The sequence below is a fragment of the Anas acuta genome, chromosome 5 (genome assembly GCF_963932015.1).
Source record: "Anas acuta chromosome 5, bAnaAcu1.1, whole genome shotgun sequence".
In the NCBI taxonomy this organism is placed as follows: Eukaryota; Metazoa; Chordata; class Aves; order Anseriformes; family Anatidae; genus Anas; species Anas acuta.
The window spans coordinates 30,167,473-30,190,003 of NC_088983.1; the positions used below are offsets into that span (position 1 = coordinate 30,167,473).

The following is a 22,531-nucleotide window of genomic DNA, read 5'->3' on the forward strand; positions in this document are numbered from 1 at the left end:
ATCTTTCCTAAGATGTAGGGCTTGTCACTGATGCATGTACAATTCTGTGCCATTGCCCTGGGCACTCAAAGCCGAACTCTTTCATTTTCCCCAGGTTGTGAAGCTTGTAAGGTAATGTTCTTGCTACAGAGGATGTAGGTGAGGATCAGGTTTAGCAGGGCTGAGGTGGTTCTCTGAGGCTTAGCAAACATCTTCTCTCTTATAATGCGCTCCCATTAATATCTTAATCAGGCAGATTTTCTGGCAAGCAGTCATTACCTGCAGTGCTCCTCCACCCACCCTCGCAAGGAGGACAGAGGGCGATGCCAGTGTGGCGCAGGGGCAGCGATGGGGGACTTCTGAGGGGCGTTGAGTCCTTCCCTTAACACTTGAGGGAGTGTTAAGGAAACATCGTTACACAGGAAGCCCAAATTTGTTTGCAAATTGTGTCACTGCCACAGGAGTTTTGATGAAGAGCTGGCAATAGCTGTGATGTGCTCTGCTGCTGGGGCTGGGCTGTAAATGTGGCCAGATCCTTGCTTAAGGGGCAGCTCCAGTCGGGCACGGATAGCTGGGGCTGCTCATGCTGACCGCCTGAGCTGGATGAGGCTAATTGCCTGTGATGAGTTGTGCAGGCTAATTGGCAGCATCCGGACTGTTAGCTACTCCTTACCGCCGCTTGAATTGAAAGGCTTGGACAGCGGCTGATTGCTTTTTCATTAATAAAAGTCAGGTGGAGCTTTCATGAGATGCTTGCTGCTGTCTGCTGCAGGTTTCAGAGCTCCCAGGGGCGTCTGCCCACCGCCTTGGCTCAGCTCTGCTGGGAACGGCTCGCGCTGACAGGAGGCCTCGCAAGTGCCACAAGGCGGGGTGAAACGATTTCTCCAAACACTGAATTTGGCACCAGCTTTTCATCTAAACCGGAGCCACTTTACACCTGTCTGGCAAGATAAAGGGACTTAAAACGAGCACGAATGCAATGGTATACGGAGATCTCAGCATCAGCGAACACCAGAGCTTCAAAGCTTTTGCTGGAAGTTTTCCCACCACCTTTAGTTCTGTTGGGCCGTTTTATTTTGCAGGCACGGTGCTGTGCCCCGGGTGGGCCATCTGAAGAGGAACGGACCGAAACTAACCCTGGGGGATGATCCTGTGTGCTTTCTGGGACCTGTACTTGTACCACCAGAGATGTTTTTGCCACTTTCCTCTCCTTTTGCAGTAAGAAGCCTCTAAGTGATGCCCTTGGGGTATCACAAGTGCTCTCACTTCCCTCTCCATCCCGCTACACCGGGAGGGAGCTTTTGGCTGAGGGATGCTGGGGGGCACCGCCGATGGATGGGGCTGCGTTGGGGGGACCGGGGCAGCGCTGGGGGACCTCGGGGGGGGTCTTTAAGCGGAGGGCGACCGTGCCGGGCCCACCGCGGTGCCCCCCGGCCCCCGGGGCCCTCTCGCCTCAGGCCGGGCCCGCCAGGGGGCGCCGCCGCCTCCCCCCGCCCTTCCCGCTCCCCCTCCCCTGGCAGCCGTCGCCATGGCGACCGCTGGGTGCGTAGCGGCCCTTACGAAGCTGACGCAGTGGGCGGCCCGGCACGGGCGGGGGCGGCCCCGGCACGGGCGGAGGCGGCGTTGGAGAATCGGGGGGGGGGCCGCGAGGCCCCGGGATGGAGGCGGCGGCGGCGGCGGCCCCGGGCCTGAGGCGCTGGCGGCGGCGGCGGCGGCAGAGAGGTGAGGGAGGGAGGGAGGGAGGCGGCGCCCCCCGAGGCCTGTGCCGGCGGCCAGGAGGCCCCGCGGCAGGTGCAGCGGGGCTGCTGCGGCCGCAGCCCGGCCCCCGGGTCGGGCCCAGCCCGGGGAGGCCCCGAAGCAGGCGGTGGGGCCTCGCCGTGCTGCCCCGGGGCCCGGCGGGGGGCAGGCCTCGGGACCGGCCCCGCCCGTTAGGGCGAGGTGCCGGTGCCTCACGGGGACGGGGGGCTCGGTGGCGGGTGTGGCGAGTGGGTTTTTGCCCCCTGTCAGCCGTTACCGCTTCTCCACAGGGACCGGCGTGTGAAAAAGTTTCCCGGCTCTGGAGGGACTCCTGCGACATGCGTCCGCCACGGCGTGAGGAGAGCCCTGGCCAGAGGAATCCACGGTTAAGGTCAGAGAGCTGCGTGCTTCTCACGGTAAAAGGGTACGGCCATCCCATTGGGGTCTCAGGTGCTGCCAGGCTGCTCGGCCACGGCTCACGCTGGGCACATTCTGGGAGCTGGTACCAATCTCTGCCTTTGGGACAGGCTCGGTTGCCGCTTGGAATATAGAATTGGTGGCTGCACCGTCTGCATGTCCTGCTATAGGCGGTGTGGGACTTGCAGCCAGTGCCGAATGGGGAAATTGCCCAGGGATTGCCAAAGGTAGCAAGTATATCCAGCTCCTGGGATGCTGGAGCGCTTGTAAGTGTTGCGTATTGAAAGCCGCAAATCTCTGTTGGATGGATTAGCCAGCTCGTTAAAAGAAAATGGGTCTGGAGGAAAGTGTAACCTCTGCCAAGGTGGGAAGCAGATTACCCGCCTGCGAGGATAAAGCCTCGTGTTACCTGGTGAGGAGTTGCCACATCCCGCTGACTGCCCTTCTCTGGTCGAGCAGGAAGAAGCATGTGAGCTCTTGCGGTCAGGCTGAGTGTTTTTAAAATAGTCGTGGTTGGGAGATAATGAAATTGTAGGAAGTGGCTTCTGTAAAGACAGATTCTTTGATCTCTGGGTTTTATGACATTTGCTTCAGTGAAATGTGTGTCTAGTGGGGAAGTGTCTACACCGTTAAGGAGGTCTGCTTGTGATTGGGGAGAAAGGAGTATCTATTAGGCACTGCTGGAATGTTTTCAGAATAGGATACATGGTCTGGGTGAAGTGACCCAGTTGTCATTGTGCTAGGTGTTAGCTTTCTGTGGCATAAAAGTTGCATTGGGTTCTTCAAGCTGCTGATTGTATTACTGCTCAGCCTAGGGAACATGTGTCTGTGCAGCCCTGTGATGGCTGCGGGGCAAGATCCTTAGAGAAACATGAACAGCACTTGCTATGTTGTAGGTAAGGCTTGTAGTCCGGTACTTCTGTAACGAAAATTCGTTGGAAAAGAGTAGGACAAAAGTTCCCCTTTTAATCAGTGGTTAAATAACAGACTTGGGACTTAGTATGTCTGCTATTTTACAAAAACTTTTACTCTATAGCATGTTACGAAGGGAGTGAAGTTCTGGGCTTGACCTTTTGAGCTACGTATGTACTGTTGTGGCAACCTCGATGGTGCTGGCCTGTAAAAGGAGATTTGATCAGAATTCTGTTTGAATGTAAGGCATTGGACTAGGTCTCTTTGATCACTGTCCGCAAAATGAAATCAGAATGATCAGAAACTGAGATTTCTGTAACTTCCTGATGGCTCAATCATTGCCAGAAATGGGCAACAAAAAAAGCAAACTTCACTCTGCTGTGTCTACCAGTTCCTCTTCTCAAGTCCTAGGAAGGAGCGGTTGCGCAACAACATGATCTGAATGGTTAAAACCGAGAAACCCACTAGACACAGAAGAAAAGTGGAAAGGTCAAAAATAGTCCCTCTGATGACAAAGCTGTGGTAAAAACTAGAGGAGAAATAAGGTAAATGAAAATACCCATTGGTCTGCCTGATAAAAAATGAATGAATTTAGATAAGAAACCATTTAAAAGAGTTGAGAAGACTTGTCTCTCAGTGCATTCTACTAAATTGTGGCAGCTTTAATTTTATGAAACTCAAAATTCGTGTGTGCAAGTAATTATGACAACAGAAAAATTGGAGTATACGTGAGTGCACGGATGCGTTTTTGGATTTCATGTGCAAACAGAGATGCTGCGTTCCTTGTCCCACGTCTACCTCAGTTTGTTCAAAGACAGAAGATTTTTATGCATCCCTTGGGCACTGTGTATATCTAACCAGAGGCTGGCGAAGAAGACTTGCAAGCTGTCTAGCTACCCTTTGACAGACCCACTTAATTTGCATGTTTTTTCAGCCCCGCCTATCTTTGCTTCCCTCTGCAAAAGTTTGGCATTCCCTGGGGGATCCGAGCATGCCAGCTGTGGATTATCATGTAATCCAGGGGAAGTTCATGTTGGCTCTTTGGGATGCAAGCTTTAATCCTAGGGTGCTGAAGATGCAGATGTTCCATGGCTTTTTAAGAGTGCCAAGAGCAAAACCGGGCGGAGAGGTGTTTCATATGCAGCCTCATTCCAGCAGTGAATTAATTTTGAGATAGATCATGAAAACTAGGTCACTTTGCTTTCGGAGTTGCAATAAAATTGTATGAATTCACAAGCAGGATTCGTGCACTTCTTCCAAGCCTTTGTGACTTATGAAACCCTCCTGAAGCAATGCAAATCTCAATCTTTTTGCTTTTGTGGGTGCCTACCAGGGAAGGACCAGAAAGTGGGAGCACGTAGGAAACACACGAGCGCTAATGTTTGAGCGTGAGCCCCGTGATGCTTGGTACCCTGCGCGGCTTCAGCTAGGTAATGAGGCGCTTTGAATCCTTTACAGCCCTGCCTAGAATTCCATGATCTTCCTTGCATTAAAACAGCAGGGGTTCTGTTCAGCCTGCTGGCAGGGGAAAGTTGTTTGAGACTTCTTTCCTTGAGTAGCGAAGTCCTAGATCTCCTCTGGAACACGTGGTTTTTGTGTTGGGCAGTCTGCCTGTACCCTGCTTTTCCTCTAAGGAAACACCCCACTTGGCTTTTCAGCGTGCCACCTAGGTAGCAGTTAATAGTACATGGTTAAAGCTGCGAGTCTGGTGCTGACAGTGATCCAGCAGATGAATAAGTACATCCTGAGCTGGATTCAACATTGCAGTTTGAGGAAGTTATATTTAAAGAGACAGCGGTGGAGATGCTTAAAGGAGTGAAACTCTCTCAGTTCTCTTTTAGAGAGCTGTGGGGCCAGTTACTTCTCCGAAGGAAGACTTCAGACAGGGAAGGGGTTTATGAAAGTGCCCTTTGTGCTGTCAGGACTGTGACAAAGGGACTCTTGAGATGTGTGGATAGGTTTGGGATGGTTATTCCTGCTGGAACAGATTCTTCATGAGTAAATCAAGCTTTTAGCTGCTTTGCGCCGATATTTCTCTATTTCAGTGTACATCTGTGAGAATCTAGCTTAATGCACGTCTGTCAGAACAAACACATGTAGCACATGTTGATGGTGGTGGGAATGGTTGTGATGCTTCTAGTTAGAACTACGCTCCTTCAGCTTCCAGCTAACACTTGCTGGCTCTTGTGTTTTTGAAGAGACATCTCAGGAAAAAAAAATACATATATTTAAAAAAAAAAGCCTGTTGCACAATCTTTCTAACTTTGAACTGCTAAGAAGGAAGAAATTAAGACTATTTCTCTGGTTTTAATAAGAAATAGAGAAAAGTGTAAGCTGGAAAAAGTAAAACCTAGGGTCCTGTTCACTAGATCTCAGCCTGCTCTCCAGTAATACCGTATGCATTTCATCTCCTCCGAGTGCAATTGCTCTATGTGCAATTCTGTAGTACAAGATGCTCAGCGCTCTTCTTATCCTGCTTGCTTGTTTGGGTGCCTGAGTTTGTCATATGGTGCCTGGCATCTGGATCTTAAGCGCGTTATAGAACTGAGCATATACAGGAATGTACCCTTAAGTGATCTGCTTAACAAGTCAGTTAACTGTTTGAAGCGCTAGTGCGAGCTTTAAAGAGTGATAACAATGAACGTGAAAACTGACGTTTTTATGTTTGAGAAGTGGAATACCCTAATACAAAATGCCTATGCAATTTGGTTTTAAATGCAGAGCATAACGCTGCTGTATCTTGGTGGTGATTTTGAATTAAATTCCTACTGAGCCCGAGGAAGAAACGTGCCCTCTCTTTTCGGTCATGTATTTCTTCTTTTCAGTTCTTTTCCATCCCCCTTCTTTCTTCTGCCCTGTCCAGTGAAAGGCTGAAGGTTCTCTACCTCATAGACCGGATTTGCTTGAAAAGATGTCAAATTAAAAGATGAAATAAAAAAGATTTGCTGCAAGGAAGAGTAAAACAATCAGCAGAGTGAAAAATATGCGTGGCAAGCAGACTGCCTGTGGAACAAGGAGTTTTAATGTGGGCTCTTAACCCCCAGTGTACAGTCGGTCTGCTTCTGCACGAATGCTCCTTTAACTGGACACAAGTTCCTGCGGACGGTGGGGCTCTGGCAGCCCCCTGGAAATTTTCCCTTCTCCTGCACTGCAGTTTCTGCCCCTCCTCTTGGTCTCCCTCAGGTTGTCTCTAAATGTCCGGGGGAATTGCATGAGAATTCACGGCTTTTAGTTCCACTCAAGTTAACTCGATAGCCAGCCCTCTTTTGGTTCTTGCGCGTTCCCCATGTGTGGAATTAAAACGAGTAGATTCCTCAGTGAGCTCCATGACCTTAATAAGAATTTCTCCCTGCAAACAGGATGGAGCAAGATGCAATCTAGAGCCTTATAAATTGTAATTTTCCTTGTGCTTTTCGTGTACCATTTCATCAGCTGAAGGTGCTATTCAGAAGGCAGCGACAGAGGGAGAAACCTGGTGCAGCGGTAACTTCTCTAGCAAGCTAACAGTAAGGTGCAGCATCTCCCATGGAGTTGTTTAAGCTGCTCTCATTTCCCTAAACTTATGCACAAACAAGGTGCATAAAAAGGAGGCAGGATTGTGCTGCTGTGCGTGCTTCCTTCTTCCGAGTCTTCCTCGGAGTGGGAGCGTCCTTGTGCCCCAAGGGGCCTTGAGACAGCTGCCAGACGTGCTCAGGGCACCTTTGTAAGGCCCTGGCTCCTGTGGGCGAGCACTGGTGATGCTTTGTGGGAGCCTGCTTGCCCTCCTTTGCTGCTGGGATCCTTAGCTGATGCAGCCTGGTGGCGTGTGAGGTGAGGAGGTTTGCTGGAGCATCCAAGCAGTGAGTCTGTCGTATTATTGAAGAGTGGTGCTCCCTTGCTGAAAGGGAGATTTGCTGATCCCAGGTGGTTTGTAGGAGATCCTCTTCCTCTCGTGGAGCTGTGGTGAGATAGTTTTAACCAGTGTTTGTAGATCCTAGGAGTCATTAGTCAAGGAATGTGTAAGGACTACCTTAAGTGCGTAGGTGCTGCAAGCCTTTGCCGTGTCTGTCTTGTGTAACGTCTGCTTTGGGTTTGTTGGCCTAGAGGTGTGATCGTCGGCACAGACCTGGGAGATCCTGAGCTCAGATCCAGGCAGGCCTCTAGACTGAGTCAGTCTTCTCTGAAGAACAACAGATGTGCAAATGAAATGGTGAATCCCTTAGGCCAGCTTAAATAAAATTGAACCGGATAATAGGAAGAAATGGGGAAATTCAGGATCTTGTTACCGTGTCACTGCAGTAAGTACAATAGAATTGGGCAGGCTGGTAGGGATAAAAACTCCTAAGTGCATTTCTCCCCTGAAAGGTTTCCTGTCAGATTTATGTATATAGTTGGAATTTACACAGCTCTGCATCTTTTAGGAAGAAGAATAAAAACGATTTGGCACCATTTCTGTAATGTGCTTGCTGGTGTTTACAGCTGTAGATACAGCCTCGGTGCATTTTTGGAACATAGATTCCAGCTCAAACGTCTGAGCTTCTGGAGGCTTGCCTTTTCCCCAGGTGATCTGCTTGATGATCTTGCAGAGCTGTGCTCTTTTCTCGTGTGGGAGATTAACTGTTTCACCTCCCGTAATAGAAGAGCAAGTCAGATGCTTTTTTTGTGAGCTTGCAGTGTCTCAGTCAGCCTGCAATTACCCTGAATAAGGCAAATCCTCTCTTCTGTTGTCTTGCATACCCTATTATTAGAGCGCATCAGGACCTGTCGAAAGCACATTCTTCCTCAAAATTCAACTGAGTACCATCTTATAACTTCACTTTATGTGTGGCAAAATTGAAAAATGAACGGCCAAAACTTATATTCTTTCCTTGTTGAGATGCAGCTCAGATTCCGGTGATCCAGATGTGAGAAGCAGTAAATGAACTCCTTGTGGCTCTCTGTTGCCGAATGGCTCAGCAGCAGGAAGCGCACTGCTCTGTTTGCTCGTCTGCTGCTGAACTCCCAAAAGCCCTCTTTTAAAAGCATGCCCGCCACTCCTCGAGCATCTGCCTCTGACCCTCTGGAAACGGAGGAGTTTTTTTCCAGAATATCCCCAGCGAGACGATCTGTCCTTCTGCTTTGAAGGTCCCGTGTGACTGCGTTACCTCTCAGCCAGATTTAACCTTGTAAACCACGGCGCCCTCCTTGTTACTGTGCTCTGCCTGCTTCGGTTGTTTGTCACCATCTCCGTGGTAGCCCAGTGTCTGCTGGTGACAGCTGCTCCCCTAAAGGAGGGCGTTCAGGTACCAGCTTCTACTTGTGGGTAACCTGTGCCCGTGATCCTCTATCAGAGGAAAGGGAAAAGTTCCCGTTTGCTCTGTTGAACGGTGGGTAAGTTTCTTCCTTAAAAGAAGATGAAGCAGCAGCGCTTTGTGACTTGTGTTATGTTCCTGTTGCAGTGGATGCTCTTCCCTGTGTAGAACAGACAGAATAACGACAGATTTCTTTAACGATTCTCTATTTGCATGCTGCGGGATTGCTCTTCCCCTCACCTTTGTCGTTTTCACTTATTTTCTAGCAGAGAAAGGGGCTGCTCTTTCTTTCAAGTCTTCCTTCCAAGGTTAATACGGGGCTAGAGCTACTTGGCACATGAATAATGAAGTGCAGAGGGAGGGAGAGGTGCTTTTCCTGAGACGTTACGTGCGTGTTCTAAAACCGGAAAGAGCAGAGCTTTCCTCGAACTTCAGTGACATTATTGGAGAGCAGGGCAAAACGCCCTTGCATAATTGTGGTGTTAAAATTTCTCTCTGCAGGAAACCATGGTGTTCTTCCACCAGAAGCCCTTTCCTCTCCAAATGTCATGCTTATTCCTGGTTCAGTGCATTGCTTTTGGAAACCGGTCTTTTATCCCTGTTGATTTTCGTGGACAGAAGAAAAAGTAGCACATGTTTTTTCCAGATCTCTAAGAGCAAACCCTTTTGAATGCCTCAGGGGCCGCGATCAATTTTAACTCCACGGGAAACTGGGGCATCCACAAATGCGGTGTTGTCCTGGATGCCTTCTGCAGGCTTAGAAGAGTCTGAGATAAAGATCTTTGTGGGCTGCATGTAGCTAGCTAGTTAATTGTTTACCTTGCTTTTTATAGGACCGCAGCTCGCTGCTGGTGGGGAAGAGAATCTATCAATTCCCCGAGGCCTCGGTCTGACTTTCTCTCAGATGAAGGTGGAGGAATTAGTACAGGCGGTTTCGGAGGTGGGAGCCATGTGGGACGCTGCAGAAAAATGCTCGTTCCTCTGTGAACGGGCGGCTGAGTAAGTGTGGTGCATGCATCTCAAGTGCCTGATGGGAGCCTGCTGCTAATATTTACAGGGTTGGTGAGTTGGGAGTATGCAGCGTATGAGTTTGCACGCAAGCACAGGAAGTATCAAGTATGTTTAATTTGTGCCAGTGAAGGGTGATGTGCAGAAGCTTGTTCAGGGAGGGGTGGGTAGGGAGCCTGAAAATCCACCGTGAGGTGGGTACTGGGTGTTTGGAGAGAAGAGATGTTTGTTCCTGTAACTGAGCGCGCAAGTTTGCTGGACGTGTATTTGAGTAGTGCAGGCACATGTGCTTCTGAGTCGCTAACTTGCACGGAGGAAACAAACAGTGCAAACTGCTCTTCGGTGTGGGAAAGCTACGTTTTTGTGTCCCTGATCCTCCTGGCTCCTCGGGTGCTTGTTCCTTGGAACGGCTCGAGAGTCGTCTGCTAGGAGCTCAAAGGCACGATGGTTGTGTCCGTGTTCTTTGGGACGTGCAGCACATATTTCGTGATGAGCTACTCTGACCAGCTCCTGGGGGATGATACGGCCACAGAAATAGTGATCTCCCTCCTACTGGGAGCAGCAAAGAGCAGAGAAATGTTTGCTTGTGCTCCTGTGTGCACTTGGGTCTGCAGATGGGTGGTGGGGTGCGGTTAAAGGGATGTTTGGAGACAATAGCCATCAGCACAGAAATGAGCTGGTGACCAAAGCCTTCGGCATCAAGGACGCAATGAGGAAATGAGTTTTTGCAGGACTTGAACTTTTAGCATAGTGTTGACTGAAAGCCTGATAAGGACTTAGCATTGCTCTGTATTTTGAGGCGATGCTGTAGCAACCAGAGTGGTGAAACAGCAGAATTGTTCCGAGGCTGCTTTTAATGACTCTGAGCTCTCAGAAGTATTTCTCGTGTCAAGAAGGTGGAAGGAAATTCACTCTATTCTCAGAAAATGCACGTTAATATAAAGCAAGTTGCAGGATGTGTACGGGATGCTTCTGCCAGCTCTCTGAGTGAGGTGAGTTGCTTGGTTAGTGTGGGGGCAGATGGATGGAGATGCTAAAGGGAACATGGAAGTCTCTGAATATCTCAGCCTGTCCTCTGAGCTAATCACGCTTTGAAACACTAATGATGTGCGAAGGACAGGCCTTTATGTCCCGAGCTGCTCTTGTGTTTATCCTATGAAAACTTCTGCTTTTCCAGTCGCTCAGCTCATATTTCTTCTCTAGTGAACTCTTAATTTGTAATAAACAAAAAGAGACTTGAAAGCAGCAAAATGGATTGTTTTTTAATTGAACAGAAGAGAGCAAAAGACGAAAGCTCTAGTCTTGCTTCCCGCTTTAATGCCTTCATAAGGAATAAGGCCTTTTTTGCTTTTGTTATGTGATCCCAAGGACAAGGAGGCATGTTCTTTTGGAAAACAACAGAGTTGAGCAGAAAGGGAAGGACTCGTACTTGTTCCTGTTGCCGTAGCTGCAGGTCAATTGCATTTTGTGTCATTGCCCCTTCTATATTGTGGCCATGAAATGAAATCCTTTTGAGTGCAAATGCAGAAAAGGGTGTGGCTAAAGCAATCAGGAACCTTTTCACTTTAAATTACCTGATTTATGACATGAAAATCTCAATGTTAACATAGATTTGCTTTGCAAACCACTCGGCTGTAAGATACCTGGTGTTATGCCAAAACACTCCCTTGGACTAGCATGAGAAAATACAGCTCTTCAGCCTCTGGCCTAAACCACAAGGGCTGAACGCTCCCGAAGAAGAGAGTAAGTTGAACTTTCAGTCCTTCCAACAGGCTTTGTTCAAGTGGCACGTTTGGTTTACTTCCTGAAACCTTTCATACAAAATCTTTTGGGTGAGGAGTGCGAGTGAGGCCCCTTTTCTTTTCCTGGTCTGTTCCTTGAACCTGCTTGTCCGGGCTTGGAGAATCAGCAGGTTCTGCTTCCCCAAAATGTGTTGGCTTCCTTGTACTCTAGCTGATTACAGTGGTGTTTGCTCAAGTGCTTTGCACCTGACTGCTGCCTCTCTGCAGGAGTTTTCCTGGAACTGGTGTTTCATAATGGAGTTTTTGTTCCAACTCTAGATTTTTTTTTGGAGAGAAAACGTGGCAGATGCCAATTAGCAGAGGGGAATAGGGAGCAAGATACGCTTATCCTGGGGTTAGTGACCCTTTCTGTAGGGAGCAGGAGTGGAAGAGATGAGGAGCATGATCTCTGTCTGTTCTTCAAACACGCGTAACATCCCTGCTGCGGAGGAGCAAGGCTACCAAGACTTCATTAGATATTTCTGCTGTTGGAGGACGATGGGGTTGGAAGCAGTTGTGGCTGTTAGGTTCCTATGGGAACAGCTAGGAGATGCAAGGGCTTGGATTCTCAACTATAAGGGGATTTGTCAAGAAAGGTGGGAAAAAGATTTCTACTTTGAGTGGAGTGGGAAACTAATATGCTTCATTCTCTCCCCGATCGGCTCCTGACTACGGTTTTTCTCCGCTGAAGAGGAGATGGGATTTTGTGCCGCGTCCTCAAGGCTGCCTGGCTGCTCCGCTGCCACAGAGTTAATTACAAGGCGGGCGGCCAGATGCACGAGCCCGCCCTGCTGCTGTTTGACCAAGTCGGTGGTTCAGAGCTCTTCTGTGTGTGGTGGGCAGCAAAAAGACCGGGGGCTTCTGCAGAGCAGCTGTGCTTGAAGAGCAGGGTTAGCAACCACCCGAGCGGATGGGCTGGAGGAAATATTTCTGAATTCACTTTTACCTCCCTGTTTAAAGTAGGACTGGTGCCTAGGGCAGACAGCTGCTGTTGTTTCTCCTGCAGTTTCTGTTACCTGTGGGACTTTGCCCCGTCCGCCCAGCACTGATCTTCAGGGAGACCAGTTGACTTCCCCGCACGCAAAGGCTGGTGACAAACCCATGTGGGATCAGGGAAACCTGTGCTTGGCCACCAGAAAGGAGCTGCGATTCCAAAGTTAGGCTGCTCTTTCTGAGGATTTGGAAAGAAATGCCAAAAAAAAAAAAAAAAAAAGGTATTCATGAAGAGGCTTAGTTTTGTCATGCTGTTTTCCAACTAAATTCAGTGGAAGGCAGGCACCTGCCTGGGGCGGTGCCTTCCTGGCCCTCGGATGGGTGCGCACCTGCTCCCTGGCGGTGGTGTGCTTAAGGAGGAAATTTGGGGGGTTTAGCAGTCTGTGACAGCAGTGAAAGGCTCAGGAACAGCAGGTGTTCGGGGATGGACCTTCTCGCATGGGTAAACCCCATTGTTTCGCACTTACCTCTTATAAACAGCTCCCTTTAATGCACTTTTTCACCCCGCTTTGTAGCTGCACATCCTGGTTCTTTGACCCGTAGCGAAGTCAATGCCATTTGGCCGCCGAGCAAAACTGTGAGCGTGGCTCACCCCTGGAACCGCGGGGCCTGGCTGCAGCACCTCTGCTCCCTGTCGGGGTCACATTTGGGTGCCTGGGGACCACAGCCCTGGGGCAGGGCTTCGTTCTACTCGTGGGGAGCTGACCAGTCTGCCCCTGGCGCTGCGGGCTTCGTTTGAGGTGGTGGCTGGCGTGGAATGCAGTGCCTGTGGTGTAACTGCAAACTTTGCTCTGCTGCGGTGAGTGGGAAGCGGTGCTGTTTCTTCATAGTCCTTCTGTTTTGTGCCTTGCCAGCATAGTAAAATGCAATTTGAATTAAGATCGGTTACATGTGCAGAGCATTTTTATCAAGTGGTTGAGTGAAAGGACAGCTCTGCCTTCTCTGCAGATTTCGTACTGAGGGCGCTCGCTGAGGACTTGGAACTATTTAAAGAGCATGATTTCACCTTCCTCGTGGAGGGAGAAAAACCCACCCTCAATTCTTTTTCTTACGAGCTCCCGTTCTTAACTGCAAAAGCCAGCACGGAATCTCATCTCAGATTGCCCTGAAGTTAGGACATGCTGAAGAAGTGGGCGCTTGGAGGAAAATCAGGTGTAGTGTGCTGGTGCATGGCTCTCCTGTCCTCCGGGGGCGGGTGGGAAAGGTCGCTGCGGGCCTGGCTGGCAGCAGGCAGCACAACGTGATGCCTGCTGCTGGCAGCTGCGGGAGGGGCGTTAAGGGGGCAGGCTGCTGTGGTACTCGTCGAGGTCTTTATCTTCTTTCCTTCCTGCCTCTGATTCGATGATTTATTTCTGGATTCTTTGACTCCCGTCCTGATGACATTACTGTTCCCTAACTCCTTCCAGCTGACGGGGTCAGAGAGCGAGCTGTTCCTGTGCTTTTGGCTAGGGGTGCCAAATCCGGTAGCTGAGCAGTGGCAAGGCTTCAGCGCTGTCCCAGATCCAGCCAGAAGTGAGGCTGAGCGTGCAAGTCCCCGTAGGCCCGCACATCTAGGTAGGTTACACGTATTATCCTGTAACCTACCACATCTCGGAGACCAGATTGTCTCACTGCACCTCCCCTGCTTCTCCCATATACAGCTTCCCAGTGCTGGAAACACAGAAGCTTTCCATTTTCCTGTGTTTGTCTGCTCCCTGGCTAATTAGGGTAAAGCAGAGGAGCTGGGGAGAGGAAGGAGAGAGGGAGGAAGACGTGCAGCTGCTGATGCTTCAGTTTGAAGAGTACTTGAGGAAAGGCAGCGGGGTCATTCTTATGTCCTTTGTATACTTTTTTCCTTTTCCAGATCAACTTCAGTCTGGCAGCTGGAGCACCTTTAAAGTTTCAGTAGTGCCAGGAGAGATCACTGAAGTGTCAGTGAATTATTTATGGTGTCATTCTGCCAGCGTTCTTGTTTCCTTACTCCAGAGTGATCGTTGGCCCATTGGTATGAGTCTCTCGGCTGAAGTAGGATGCTGTGTGCAGCACACTGCGGTGTGCAGGGTGTCCAGCTCTTTGGCTGGACACTCTGATCTGTGACCGAGGAGTTCCGAGGAAGGAAAAAGCCTATGGATATTCATTTTTTTTCCCCTTGAAAGAATGCTCAAGTTCACCATGTGTTGGGCAAGTCAGTCCTCAGAGCTGCACGCTGTAGCAAACTACGCTTTCTGGAACTGTCTGCTCTGCTCTTTTCTTTGCCATGCAAATAAAATCTTAAGTTATCTGTGCAGCTTTCTGCCACATGATGGATGGGATGTTGTGCGTCCTAAGATGTACAAAATAGTCAGGTGTTTGTATGAATAGCGACACTAATATGGATAAATAAGAGTTCTTAATCCTCTCGCTTCCAGCCGCAGCCTAATCACTGATTCTGACGATGAATTTCCCACACAGTGAAAATACTTCAATATTTTCATGTCACCTTTCTGTAAAGCAACTCCTGACACATCCCCTGAAGCTACAAGTTTCAAGGAAGGAAAGGAATGCAGCAAACCAAGCGGACTGGTAGCTACCCGCAGCTCAGCAGCTGGGGAGAAGTGAGTGCTTGACCCAGCATGGCTCCTGAGGTCCCCATGACTGTCAGGTTGTGTCAGGTCTAACACTGTCAGGTGTTAGAGGCAGAGATCTTTGGGGAAAGCACGTTGCCTGTGGGAAAGGCTGTCTTCAGGAACGCTGCGAAGGTCTGCAAGAAGCTACCTGGCATCTCAGTGCAGTCCTTGTGTGATCTGTTAATGAGTACTCAGGAGATCCCCTTTTCAGAGACTGTGGTTACAGTCCTATTTTGGGGGAAGAAGTGGAGCCACCTGACAAGCTCTTCTGTACCTTTTGTCCTTGCATCTTGTTGTACGTGCAGATCTCAGATTGATTCAAGCGTGGTTTGCTAGTCCTGCGGGCTGGGCTCTGTGGTCTGAGAGGTCCGTGCAGAGCGTAAGTCAGACAACATTTCTGCAAAAATGCAGGCGTAATTCCTGTAAGGATTCTTCAGAATGCTGGAAACATTTTCCCACGTTGCCCAGAAAAGAGCAGTAGGAAATCTCAGCTTGAATCTTTGTGTCCATGTCCAGAATTTAAGTGACAGTGAAGAAATCGAAGGGAAAAAAAATAGCATGGGATTATGATGCAGGAGAGCTCAGGCCTGGGCTGGGCTTATGCCTGATACCTAGGTGCTTGATTATGCCTTCATCAGCTGGGTTAATTGCAATTTAATGCTGTTCTGAGGCCTTTGAGCTCTAATCAAGGATGAAGATTTAAATCGGGTGCTGTAAGTACAAAAGATGAAATGAAGATCTTTTGCAAGCTTTGAAAATTCCCTTGCAACAACAAAAGGTGAATTAGTACCCAATCCCGGGTCTCGTGCTCGTGATCTGCTCTGAGATTATTACAGCACTCCCACCAAAGCCTGCTTCAGGCACTTACTTCTGAAGCCCAATTGAAAAGCTTTAAATGACCGGACGCTTCATGGTTAATTGTACTATAATTAAAGGAAAGGGGAAAAAAAAAGTCCACACTTAGATAAATTCTGCAGAAGGCATTGCCACAAAGGCACTAAATTTAATTACAGGGATAATGATATATTGCCTACAGCATGAGAGGAAGAAGTACTTTTTCTTCTAATAGTCTAAATCTGTCTTTCTGTGTGTCGGCTCAGAGCCAATCGCTTGTCCTGGAATACATCTGAATAAACAGCTTTTTTTTTTTTTTTCTTATAATCCTGTTTGGATTATAAATTCAAGTGCGAAGACTCATTTAGCTTTTGAAAATCTCGTCTGCCACCAGACTAGAGGAAAGGTGGCTTCTTACAAAAGTCAACTTCAAAACGCTTCCTTTGCGGGGAGCTGCTGGAGCCTCCTGTTTCCTGAGCGTGAGCCCCCTCTCCATTGGGAAGCTCTCCAGGTGAGATTTGGGGTCAGCTGCTCTTCTTTATCTTTCTCACTGATGGAAGAGCAGCGTTACTGCTTTCCTCTGTTTTGCCAAAGCTGTGAAGTTCCCGATGCTTCAAGTTTCCAGAATGAGTTATTTCCACGTGGATAACTTTGGAGAGCTCGGAGGATGACCCTGCTGATTTTCTTCAGAGAAGACAACGTGTTTTTTTTTTTTTTTCTTGGTTAATTCTGACAGATGTGGGCTTCGGTGACAAGTTTTAGGAGGAGCACATTATGTCGGATCACCCTCTCGAACAAGAGTAGCACAGCTGAGCCAATGTGGGGCACGCGGGGTGTTTTTTCAGGCAGGTCTGCAGCTGCTTGCCAGGCGAGTGGCGCGGCCGAGCTGTTTAGTCTGGCCTATCGCTCCGTGTTGTTTGCTCACAGATAAGATGGCCGGTCTTGTTTCCATCTCTTTGGCAGTTCGCTGGCCCCAAGCTGATGACATTTAGATGAAGCTTGTAACTGAATTCTGTCTGACTTCTCTTTTGGCAGGAGCATACCTTGCTCCTTTCCCAGCGCCTCTTTTGTGATCTCTGATCCCTTTCATTTTATTTTTGTGCTTATCTATATTTTAGTAACCTTGCTTTTGATTTATGTTCTGAATAGTGCCCTGCTTTTTATTTTTTGTACCTCCTACAGTAGTTCTAAGTCTGCGACACCAGGGTTAGGGAACTCCTGTGCGTGACTGGCCTGTGTTTCTTCTGCTCCGTTAGTGTGGGGAAGGATTATTCCCGATTTTCTTCTAGTGCAGCCACTTGTTAGCCACTGAAGCAGACAGTTGTAATCCATGTTGTGCAGTTCATGTCTGGACAACTGCATGAAGCCAAGGAATGTTCTGCCGGGGTATTCTACTGCTGCAGCTCTCCTCCTCGCCTCCCTTTTGTACATCTTTGCTAACCTGGTGGTTAGCAAAGGGATACCAAGGGGATAGCGACGCTGACACGCTCGCCTAGCTCCTGCCAACGTGTGCTTGGCCGCTTCTCCAGCAGCTGCTAACGAGACAAAGCGAGGAGTTGAGGAAAACAAGGAGGATTGTGGCAACAGGGAGGAAATATTTGCCTTCGTGAAAATGTCAGGGCAGCCCTGGGACTGGCTAGAAATGCTTTGATTACGTTGCGATCCCATGCAATTAGCTGTGAGCTACATCGTGCAAACATCTGTGCGAAGGTGAGCTGTGTCTGGCCCCCTGCTTAGCCTCCTTGGAGGCAGAGCCGAGGCTGCCTGTGGCGTGGTACTCCTCTTGGAGCCGTGAGGAAAGGCAGGCAGGGAGCACACTGGGGTGTGTGGGAGGGCTGTGCAGGGGCAGAGAGGTACAGACGGCAAAGACCAAGGCAGCCACAGTTTAGCAAACGAGCATGGAAACTTGGGCACGTCAGGAGCAGAGGGAGGCGCCCTGGCCGAAGACAGGAGCACGTGGCTGTGCTGCCTGGAGCGTGGAGCTTCACATTTCGAGAGCAGAGGACGGGATGGGAATTAGCTGTTCCAGCTCCAGGGTCTGTGGTGATGAACAGAATTAATTGTCAAATGAAGTGATTGTGTTCTGCTGTTCCCAAATCATTTGGCTTCTTCCGGTGTATTAGAAACAGCAATAAATAGAGGCTTTTTTTTTTTTGTAACCTGCAGATAAAAGTGGCAGAAGTCTATGTAAGCTCTGCAACAGAGCAGTACAGTACAGTAAGAGTGCTCACAAGACCCACAGCTGGAAAAGTAGAGGCTGATCCGGCTTGAATGGGTGAGCTTCTAAAATCAAGTTGCCTACCTAACCAAGGAGCTAGGAAGCGCTTCCTCCGCTCACATGGCAGGGCAGTGGGGTCCAGCCCCTGTGCTGTGCCAGACTTTTAGCTAAAGGGCTTTTAGCTCTGGGTTTCCGGGTTACATATTTCTGTCTTAAATATGCCTTTGATGTGGCTTAAACACGAGGCAAGATCAGAGAAACCTGGGCTCCGTTCATCCTTGCTTGCGTACCAAAATGAAAATAGGCTTACTGCCGGCTATCACACGCATCCAGGGCTGAGGTTCTGGAAGAGCACAGCTGCATTCAGCCCCAGCTTCAGTGTTATCTTCCCACATTGCTAGGAAAGCCACGAGTGTTCAGGAGGAAGAGGAAGCTGTTGGTCTGCTGTCCCAGCAACTGGTGGCGTACGAAGGTACAGGACCCACGCTGTCCCTTGAGCCTCTTCTAGCAGCGCTGCGTGCGTGTGACTGGGACAGCATCACCAGAAAGGCTGGAGGAAAAGTGAGCCAACTTACAGGGGAGCTACCCGTCTGACTTCCCCTGGGTCTGAATTTGGGACTTAATTTCCTAAAGCAGGAGAGGGCTGGAGCTGCGTGCAGCGAGCGGTCAAGGAGCTCACTTCATGAGGCGTGCTGTGCTCCGCGGTGACTGCCTTTAGGCTCCTAATGGCCAAGTGTTTGGGGTCGGAGAGCAGCTGCTGGCAGCTGGAAGGAGGAGCCCGGCCCCTGTGGGGATCCTCCAGAGCAACAAAGCCCTGGAGAAATCGATGGAGAGCTGCAGAGCGGTGTCATCGAGGGGAGCCATGGAAAATGCGGAGACTGAAAAAGGAAAGGGAGTAAAAGAATGACAGCATAATGGGGGAGTGGGTTGCCAGAGGCGAGAGATGCATCAAATCTGCAGGATGGGGCGAGGAGACAAGGGTGGCTTTCAGAAAGTGGTGCAGGAGTGGGGCTGCTCTGGGTGGTGAGGTGCCGCTGCTGCCGTCCCCACGCCGTGACTGGGGCTTGGGCTCCTGGAGGATGTTATTTATGGCAGCAGCCACTCGGGCAGGGAAAGTTTGCTCAAGCTGTCATTTATGTGAGCCAGCGAGCTGGAGTCTGGCTTTCCCTCCCTCCCTCCCTCCTGCTCTTGCTTTCTTTGGATTTTCACTGTAATTAGCACGCTTTACATGAGCTGGGTCAGGGCTGGCAGCTTTCTTTAGAAGGCTGCGTTCTCCAGGCAGGAATAAGGAAACATTTTTTTTTCTTCTGGGAGTACTTAGCTCAATCCTTTGTTTTATTCCAAGGGCTGTTCTCGTGCACTGAGGTGGAAGCCATGAGAAGGGAGGGGCAGAACCACGGATTTCTTCTGAAGTTGCAGCGACAAACGCCCGCGTCTGAGAATCCAGTCTGGCTTTCGAGGTTCCCTGTGAGCTTAGGTGCAGCGGGGAAGGCTTTGAGCGATTCTCACCTGCATGATTTGGGCTGCTTTAGGGTGAGAAGAGCACGTTACTCGATATAAAGCCGTTCTGCTGTCACCTGCCTCCAAAGGGCCTTTCCTTTAGTGTCTGAAAGGCTTCTGAGACCGCAGGCGACAGACGGGGAGCAGCAGAGGGTCAGCGTTTGGATACAGGCGCTGAACGGCCAAGGGCAGCGCTCTGCTGTCCCGCTGAGAGGTCTCTTACAGCGCGTGTACCGAGCGGTATGGCGGGCGTTGCCCCAGGCAAGGAAACTTCCCAGCTGCAATTCGCAGCTCTGCTATAGGATTTTTAGCAAATACGATGCGGTGGCTGTGCCGTGCGGGATGGATGGTGAAGGCGGTCGCTGCTGGGCTGACGCTTGTGTCCGGAAAAGCGCCTGCCCGTGCACGTGCTCGTGCGTCTGGAGCTGCACAGGTAGGTCCTTCACCACATCGAGCGCCTCGGGTGTTTGATCTCTGCTTCCTTAATGCCCTAGGGTAAACTGAAATGCTTTGTGATATGGGTGTGTGGCCTGGATTCCTGCCGAGAGAAGTCTTCCTATGGAAAGCAGCATTCCTTGGGATGTTAGATTATTGAATTTCCCAAGATTTTGTTGGAAAAAGGGATTAGGGTGTTTGGGTTTTGATGCTACTTCTGTGAAGCCAGAGTTTTTTGCGTCTGCCTCCATAAATAACGCCCTGCAGGAGTCCAAAAAAAGGAGGAAGGGGAATGGTGGCCGTAGCAGAGTTCGGTTTCCTAAACAGGATACCGTGAATATTGATTTAGGCTCTGTTTTATTAAATTTCCTTGGAAGAATGGGATGTGCTGCAAGCACAAATATCAGTTAATGTTAAATTAATTTTCAGTGAAGGCTCTAAGGAATCCCAAGTTGTGGCAAGAAAAAGAGGAGCTCCTGCTTGAAAAGGTACGATGCTGCTGCTCTGGGTAGGAGTGAGCTATTGGAAAGTGGGAACCCGGGCTTCATGGTTTTGGGGGGGACTCATGAAAACAAAGTCGTGAGGTGGGTTAGCAGTGTGCACAGGGTGGCTTGTGGGAGCAGAGGTGTAATGGGAGAAGGGTTAGGAAAGGGATTGCTGCTTACAACACACAGTGCCTTGCCCTAGAGGTGGATGGCATGGAGAAATGGTGAGAGCTTAGTTGTTGGAGTTGTTTACAACAATCAAGAGCTCTGAAGTTCAGGTCTCGTCCTGGGTGATTTAAGGACGGGACTGAATATGCACGCCTTTGGGTGGATGACTGATGGCCCCATACTTTCAGCTTGGTTTCTGGGAATGTAAGACACAGGCACGCTTCTCCTGCCCGAAGCAAAGAGTGTGAGATAAAGGGAGGGAGCTGAACCCAGGTGGAGGCACATGGTGCTCAAGGAGACTTACAGATGCCACCTGTCAGTGCAAACGTAACACAGAGACTGGAGAAACAACACCAGGACCCGCTGTTTGAGCAGAAATGGAGCTGTCAGCCCAGGTCCTGCAATTAGGGACAATTGAGGGCAAAATCACTGAAACAAACAGGCAAACATGCAGCTCCACGAGGTGAGCGTCAGAAATAGCCAGGTAAGCCTTAGCCTGTCTGAAGTGAATTTCCAGCACAGACGAGCCTGACGATTTCACGTCATTAGCATCCCTGTTCAACAATTGCAAGTGGCATTATTGCAAGGTGCTTTAGGATACAGCCTTGCCGTGCAGCAGGCATTCTCAGCATTTTTGACTGGACCACGGATGCACTTAAGAACGTCCTAATGGGATGGGAGGAAAGGAAAAATTGCAGTATAAGCTGTGGTGGGTCGTAAGGCAGCAGAAGCAGCGCTGTTTGAGGTCCCTGCTGAGCAGGGATGCAGTGAGGGGCCCTGCAGCTCTGTCTGTGCCCCTCGTGCTGCCATTCCACTCCCCACAGTGCATGGTTTTATCTCCTCAGCACCTTCCTTCCTCTGTCAGGTGCTTCTTGATGCGAGCAGAGCCAGCGTTTCCTCTCTCCAGCGCCCCACCGTGAGGCTCGGGAGCCTGCTGCCACCTCTCCACAGCCAGGCGTGAGCACTCCTGCACGCTGGTGTGCTTTTTGGGGAGGGGAGCAAGGAAGGAGTGCCAAGGAGCGCTGTTGACCGCACCGTTTTCCAGAGTTTGGCACTGATCTTCTGTTCTCCCACTTCTTTCACTCTTCTCGTATTGGCAGCGGTGGTCCGTGTAGCTCCCCGTAGAATGACTGGTGGCTTTCCCTGCAATGTGACTCATCCTCTAGGGAATTCCCGAAGCAATGAGTCAAGTTATTGGGAAAACTGTTTGCCCACTAGCGTAAAGTAGGAAGCCGGGGAGCCTGGCTGTGGTATCGCAGAAAGGCAATTGTTTTTCAGCGTGGCTGGAGTTTCCCCTCTTCCTGAGGACAGGGCACTTGGAGGTTAGCCGCCTCAGGGAACCGTCACCGACTTCATTTACTTTCACCCCGAGGTACGCTGCTCCTGATTCTTTTTTCCTGGTCGATCAGGAGGCTGATCTGAGAAGTGTTCCTGGGTGGAGTAAAACTGACAGATTTGAATTTGCCAGGATTGTAGTGAAAAATAGCTTGCCTGAAGAAACAAGGGTGGCAGGTTGGCAGCGGTTGATTACATCCAAAATATTCCTTAAAGCACCACTTACCACTTTCTCTCCCTGGCTGACTTAACCCAGCCCTGGTTGGTTTTGCTAAGGGCGAATTAATAGTTGTGTGGTTTACAACTGTGAATTACCAAATTTTGAAGGCAGCCATGAGATGTTACAACAAGAAACAAAGAATTGCAATCCCCAGTGGATGGGTCCAGGAAAAATTAACTGCTGTACCTCGTATGCAAACATGGGCTGGCCAGTATTGTGCTGGCATTGCCTGCTGGTGCCACTTGGGCTTGGGATGCCCGGCGTTTTGGCTTTGCCCACAGACTTGTGCTGGCTCGTGCCAGTGATACTTTCCAGCATCCTTTTCCTTCCCTGATCAAGCCAGGCTTTTCTTGTCACTGACTGCTGGCTATTAACCACTAGCAGGTTTTATTACCCTGTAGAACAGTAAGTTCTATTTGAAATACAAAATTAGTTTCACTTTTTAATACATTTTTTTTTTCCCCTAGCAACTTGGACATTATTTTTGCTCGAGCTTGGAATCGTCAGAAAGCTCAGATTGTGGGCTTTGCTAGCACAAAATGTAGGTGGCTGCAGATATGTCGGCATTGATACAACGACGGGGTGTTGTTTTTAACTAAATTAATGTCAGCAGACTTGGATTGTGCTCCTTTTTGTACTCCTAGGTTTCCAGTA

At 49.6% G+C, this 22,531-nt stretch overlaps 1 protein-coding gene across 14 annotated transcripts in view; it reads left to right on the plus strand.

Moving 5' to 3' along the window:
• DAGLA (diacylglycerol lipase alpha) overlaps positions 1-22,531 on the plus strand; it is a 78,095-nt gene that overhangs the window by 7,849 nt on the left and 47,715 nt on the right. For 5 of the 14 annotated variants that reach the window (XR_011097496.1, XR_011097495.1, XR_011097497.1 and 2 more), the window contains 4 exons: positions 13-111; positions 752-961; positions 1,062-1,197; positions 2,007-2,107. The gene's annotated coding sequence lies outside the window, so the exon portion shown is untranslated. Of the gene's footprint in view, positions 1-12; positions 112-751; positions 962-1,035; positions 1,198-1,556; positions 1,702-2,006; positions 2,141-11,456; positions 12,540-12,596; positions 12,897-18,135; positions 18,296-19,079; positions 19,668-22,531 lie in introns of those variants that run through there. The other 9 variants (XM_068685471.1, XM_068685474.1, XM_068685478.1 and 6 more) reach the window with 8 other exon arrangements.